The 6620-nt window shown below is 55.1% G+C and overlaps 1 protein-coding gene across 5 annotated transcripts in view; it reads left to right on the forward strand.

The window, feature by feature from the left end:
* Positions 1–6620, forward strand: part of LOC109518521 (uncharacterized) — a 22773-nt gene that overhangs the window by 14427 nt on the left and 1726 nt on the right. For 2 of the 5 annotated variants that reach the window (XM_019874402.1, XM_019874401.1), the window contains 2 exons: positions 777–1039; positions 1128–1319. The exons of 2 other annotated variants lie outside the window; for them this stretch is intronic. The gene's annotated coding sequence lies outside the window, so the exon portion shown is untranslated. Of the gene's footprint in view, positions 1–776; positions 1040–1127; positions 1320–6620 lie in introns of those variants that run through there. One more of the 5 variants, XM_019874403.1, reaches the window with a different exon arrangement.

The following is a 6620-nucleotide window of genomic DNA, read 5'->3' on the forward strand; positions in this document are numbered from 1 at the left end:
CCAGTGGATGGCCGTCAGCTGCCTCTGGGGTCCCACAGGTCATAAAAGCCCAATAGGACTCAGCTTGACGGCATCCATTACTGCTGGTGTCCACCAGCAAGTACGGGGGTTGCCGCCACGACAGGCACCAACCACCTTTCGTCCACAACTCAGATTGGCCGCCTCAACAATAGAGGCACGGAACATGGTCCATTCGGACTCAATGTCCCCCGCATCCCCTGGGACATGGGAAAAGCTCTGCCGGAGGTGGAAGTTGAAACTCTTTCTGACAGGGGATTCCGCCAGACACTCCCAACAAACCCTCACAATACGTTTGGGTCTTCCAGGACGGACCGGCATCTTCCCCCACCATCGGAGCCTACTCACCACCACGTGAGTTGACAGCTCTGCCCCTCTCTTCACCCGAGTGTCCAAAACATGTGGCCAAAAATCCTATGATACAACCACAAAGTCAATCATCGAACTTCAGGGGAGCTCATCGGGGTGGAGTACCTGCATGCGCACACCGGGGCCGTGCTCCAGACTTGCCCAGGAGGGATGAGGAGGACGCGGGCGACTGGCAAGACCAGGTGGAGGAGCAGGCGGACGAGCAGGAGGAAGACGAGGAAGGCCTTGAATTCCAAGTGTTGGCCATGTCGGCGTGATCGAGGGCCTCCCGGAAGATGAGCCGTGGCAGCCGGGGCAGGAGGAGCAAGAGGTACGTGTCCTTCTCTCGGTCTCGATTTTGTTCAGCGCGCATACGGCACCTCGAGCCCTTCTACTTTTGAACCCCGCAGGAGGAGGATGTCGTGGGACCGGACGGCCGAGGGGGTTACCAGCACGTCGGCGGGCTGGCCGACGCGCTGGTGCAGCTGCGCCGCAACGCCTACGTGAGACCGTCTCAGGTCTCGCGAATAAAAGACCTGTGGCAGAAGCTGCCCGACCACGACAAGGCTCCTCCGCCGGCCGTTCCGCCGCGCCATAAGCCGCTGGTCCAGGGCCGCTGCAAGACGGGATCCTCCAAGGGTCCCCACGTGCCGAGCATGGAGGCCGCCAAACGGTACACGCGCGTGAAATTTCGTCGCCGGCCGATGGCGGCTTTGTCAAGTATCCGGTCCTCTGACGTGACGTGATCTCTTCTGCGCCAGTCTCTTTGTCGGGAAGGTGACTGAAGTGGCACGTTCTCCGAGTGCCAGCAGGCTGGTGGAGGCCATCTTGTCGGACCTGTCCCACGTTCACAGCCAGGGGCATTGCCTCGCCGGTGTGCGCATCAGTCGCTGGGGCCCGGTCATGCGGGACTACGGTCGCATCAGAGACCTGTGCAGGACCAGAGAGCTCCTGGCCGCGGCCCCCATCCACCTGTTTGCGGTTAACCACCGTACCCTTACTCAGTGGTGCGTAAGGCTTGCTCGGTGGTCGCCACCGCGCCGAGGACGACGAGCCTTTTTCAAGCAACTACGTTTGTTTTCCTTTGCAGCAGAGGCCAAGCCCTTGCTGGATCGGCAGCCTCGGGGGGACGCGGCGTTTGAGCACCCAACAGAGACAGGCGGATCGGGGGTGACTCACAGGGGTCCCATCCTGCCCGATCTTTTCCAGGCGCTGCCCACGCCCGAAGATGAGCGCTCCACCCCTTCGCCCTCCGCCAGTCCCGGAGCCTCCACTCCGCCGTCCGGCAAGGGGGGCCAAGTCGGGTGGAATGTCGCGCACCGGGCGAGGCTGCCCAAGGTGGCTCATTTCCTCTGCAAGCGCTGCGGCAAGCCCAAAGCCAAAGACAGGAACGAGCACTTTTGCTCACAGGCGGAGGGTCGTTCGGTGGAGGACTGGCTGGAAGAGAAGAGAAGCCAGGACACGGCCAGAAAGGTGAGGTCACTTTATGTTCTGCCGCCGCCCTTTCCGGCAGGCCTTGGCCTTGGGAGATGTCGGCGTCGGGCGGGTGTCAAGCTCTCAACTTGTCACGTAGCGAGGTGGTGGTGGACCCCAAAAAAGCAGGCAGGAGGGAGGGGCAGGGTGTACTTGAAAGATTGTATTAAAACTCAGAAAACTATATCCAAAACAAAGTCCAAAGTATCAAACAAACCACATGACCGAAGATAAACCATAATGACCAAAACCTGACTGAAACAAACATGACAGCAGCCAGCAAACAGCAACAAACAAACATGACAGTAGCAAAGAGCAACAATGACCCGACAATGATTGCTCGGGCTGGGAGTCCTTTTAAAGCCACTAATTACATAATGACCAACAGGTGTGCAGCTGCAGGGGAGCCCTACAGTGCCACCTGTTGGTCCCAAACCGAATCATGACACAACCTGCTCCTTCTTTTTTCTTGACAGCTACCTGGCAGCCCATGCCACGTTCACACTAGTTGCTTCGTTGTTGTCACTGCTCACTCTTGCTTTGTTTTCACGACCCAACCGACCGGTACTTAACGTGACGATTTGATGTGACCTCCCGCAGAGCGGACCCGCACCACTGCGCTTACCGACGCGCGCTAAGCCCCGGCCTGCTCCTCCCGGAATGCGTCGTTTGCTTCCCGCACCCCCCGACGACAGCCCCCCTGCCCCGACGACCAAGGGAGATGGTCCCCCACCTCCCCTCCAATCGGGGATTTGCACTTGACCAGCCCCCCACCAGCCCCCACGCACTTTACATAAATAGCTCCCACTTCTTGCACGTTCCCATTTTTCTCAGCCAGCCAGCCAGACAGCACACCAACCAGCCAACTTTGCTTGATGTTTTTGCAGAGGTCAGCATTCCATCATCTGCCGCAAGTGCCCCCACAATTTGCGTGGAGTGCCGAGGAAAGTGCGATACGTGCGGTGGCCTGATGGCTTACAGGAGGAGGAGGAGGAGGACGTACCGTCCCAGCGGCGAGCCCCGGCCCGGCGGCAGCGGTGATGCGCCCGGGCCTGCGAGGTGTACCGTTCACAGGAGGAAAACCAGAGCTCTGCGGGACCAGCAGCTGCTCGATGCCAACGAGCGATACACGTGGGGCAACAAACCCGGGGAGGACTGCCTGTGGTATGGCCAGCCTCGGACTTTGGGGGGGGGGGGCATGCCTTTTACAAAGGCAGCTATTTCTGCCAAATGAACGAGGCTGGTTGCGGGGAGGACAACGTGAAGAACGTTTCGGCATCGGCATGGGGGCAAAAGCAGTCGTCTGCGATGCCGCAACGACCTCCCCGTTCCACCGCGCGGTGGCGGCAATGCAAAGGCCGGACCACGGAGCAACAGCTGGAAGCTCGCAAAATCAGAACGTGCGGAAAGTGAGGCCTCCCACAACAGGCGGTCAATGGCAACAGTTTTTTTCTGACCAATGTGCCAACAGGTCTCTCCTAACGTTCTGCACGCTCCATGCAGGAAAACCGTTGTTGGCCCTGTGGCTGGCGGAGATGCGGGCGAGGGAAACCGACCTCACGCGACCTCAGCAGCAACTTGCTGTTGCTGCTGCTATGCAAGACACCAAATCTCCTCAGCAGCAACTTGCTGTTGCTGCTGCTACGCAAGACACCAAATCTCCTTAATCTCAACTGTATCATAACGTCTCTCTTGCATGTGTGTGTATTTCAATCTTCAAGAAATAGATGTGGTGTGTGAAGTTTGTCAATTCAATCAATAAATAGATGTGTGAAGCAGCAGCGAGTGAGTGGCTTTGTGTTGATGAATTGATTCACTGTTTGTTTGGTTCACCGTTTGTTTTAAGAGGGAGGGGGGCAGGCGGCGGGGCAAATGATTTTAATTTTCGTTTCGGACGACACACAAGGTACGGACATTTCAAATACCGCGCGTGGCTTTCGCGCACATGGCTAATTTGCATGCGCGCCTGGGGCGTTCCGAGCCCTCGTCCGACAGGTCGTTGCAAAAGTAAGCGGTCAGAGCCGGCCAGCGGCCGCCGTCGGTCCGCCGCGCGATTCGACCCCAAGGGCATGCCTCGGACGATGACCGCCGTCGAACCCGACCGTCGCGGGAGGAAAAACGGACCGCGTCGAAAACCCGAAGAATGCGCAGTTTCAGCCGCGGCTAGTACATGGCCATCTTCGGGGTGCCTTTTCCTATTGTGATTGGTTCAAAACGTAAGTTCTAACTTAGGAAACTGACCAATGGCAAGCGGGCACATGATCGGGGGACCTTTGCCAATTGTGATTGGTTCAAAACGTAAGTTACTTACTTAGGAAACCGACCAATGGCGAACGTACACCACATCAGACACACACTGTACCCTCCCGTTTGGTCGACTTCATATTTTAGGCCTCAGCCAATCGCTGACGACAAGGAAATGGTAATCTGCTCCCATTGGCTCATGTCCTACCGAGCGCACCGCTCTCGTCACCGCCCTCGCTCGCTCCGCGATTCATTCTATCAACTTTGGTCAATATTACCGGTCGTAATATTAAACTCACATCGTTGTTTAACTCACCAACAATCGAGACTCTCGGAATCACCCTTCTGGTAAGTTTGGTTGAGTACTGTATCGGGCGCGAATGCGTCGAACGAATTACGCTAACGTATGCTCAGTTACTGTATTTTTACATTTTCTGCTCTCCCCCCCTCACAAATGTTGTAATGGCGTCTAACTTCAACACTCCTAATATAAATCGCTGGAATACTTTCAAGGAGAAGACGAAACCATTACCCCAGTCGAACGCATTACCGATGTACATGTTTGAAAGTAAATACAAAGGGGGAAGTATTTTTTTCATGCGCGAATGAATGCGATGGATTAAAAAAAAAAAAGAAAAGCCACATATATCGCAGTTACCCCAGTCGAACACGTTTTACAAACATTTTTTGACCTGATATGTATAATCGAGTGTGGGGGGGCATAGATAATTGAGGGGGGGAGCATATTCATGTGTGTGCGAATGCGATGGATTAAAAAAAAAAAAGAAAAGCCACATATATCGCAATTACCCCAGTCGAACACGTTTTACAAACATTTTTTGACCTGATATGTATAATCGAGTGTGGGGGGCATATATAATTGAGGGGGGGAGCATATTCATGCGCGAATGAATGCGATGGATTAAAAAAAAGAAAGAAAAGCCACATATATCGCAATTACCCCAGTCGAACACGTTTTACAAACATTTCTTTGACCTGTCGAAGACGTTTTACAAACATTTCTTTGACCTGATATGTATAATCGAGTGTGGGGGGCATGGGCGTCATTAGGCCTATTTTAGGGAGGCTTCAGCCTCCCTAAAAATGTCTTTAGCCCCCCTAAATAATTTCATTGCATTATTTAAAAAAAGTATTATTTATTTTTCCTGTACGTTTGCTAATAGTGGCCCGCGTTGTCCAAGGCGGAGGAGACCCTGAGTGCTGGCAACTGGTGCTCAGCGAGACGACGCTCCAGTTCGGCCAGTACCGGGGCCAAACATTCAAGTGGCTCCTTGAAAACGATGTGGGCTACGGGGCCATGGTTGTGGCCTCTCACCAGAAAGAGAGAGAAAACGGCGACATGTCGCAGTCACCCCTGGCAGCCAACAAAGATGCCCTGGCGTTGTACGCTCACGTCTTCCCGGAGATGGCCGTTGTCGTGCGGCATCGGCTGATGGTGATGGGAGCACCGTTGGTCAGGGAGCTCGATCAGCAACTGCTGAAAATGGGACAGTTCCCCGGCGAAAGCTACTGTTCTCTCTACGAGGCGACTGATGAGCGGCACTGAGCGTAAATTGCGTTTGTTTATGTATGGGGAGGGGAAAACTTGTCATTGCTTAACTAACTCGTGTATTTTTCGTTTTTGGTTTCTGTGTGTAGGTATGTGCGTCATATACGCACAGTGACAGGTACGCCGGGCTCTTTCTTCCACAACTTGAACGCCTACATTGTGGGGCGAGACAATGAGGCAAATTACAAAGTGTCTCGTCCAGGTAAACGACTTATGGGTCCAAACGGCCCCACATTCTGCCAATTTTTATCTCCGTATTTCCAACGACTGACCTCGAATGGCCGCATGATTGTGCCAATTTGCATCTCTGTGCAGCCACAAGTGAGCGGCCGTCAGCACCGTCCGAGCCATCGGACGACGTCCTCCTCGCAGCTGCCGTGGAGGTGGAGTCTAAGTGTGAGTGACTTCATTGTGTCGGTCGGGGGGAAAAATGCACAGACAGAGAAATTAAAGTGAGAAGTGACTTTATTTCATCTCACCGCCAGCGTCCCAGGCTTCCGCTTCGTCTGCCAGCGGCGCTGCCGCCCACGCGCTCTGGGCCAGCGGTGATACGCTTCCACAGCTGTTGGCGCCAAAGCAGCAGGGCGTGCTCCCAAAGGGCTGGGCCGCCACACTACCCGAGAGCAAGCACAAGAGGAGCCAGAAAGGTGAGGTCACTTTATGTTCTGCCGCCGCCCTTTCCGGCAGGCCTTGGCCTTGGGAGATGTCGGCCTCGGGCGGGTGTCAAGCTCTCAAGTTGCTCCTTCTTTTTTCTTGACAGCTACCTGGCAGCCCATGCCACGTTCACGCTAGTTGCTTCGTTGTTGTCACTGCTCACTCTTGCTTTGTTTTCACACCCAACCGACCGGTACGTAACGTGACGATTTGATGTGACCTCCCGCAGAGCGGACCCGCACCACCGCGCTGACCGCCGCGCGCTAAGCCCCGGCCTGCTCCTCCTCAACTGCGTCGTTTGCTTCCCGCACCC

The sequence above is a fragment of the Hippocampus comes genome, unplaced genomic scaffold (assembly GCF_001891065.2).
Source record: "Hippocampus comes isolate QL1 unplaced genomic scaffold, H_comes_QL1_v1.1 scaffold510, whole genome shotgun sequence".
In the NCBI taxonomy this organism is placed as follows: Eukaryota; Metazoa; Chordata; class Actinopteri; order Syngnathiformes; family Syngnathidae; genus Hippocampus; species Hippocampus comes.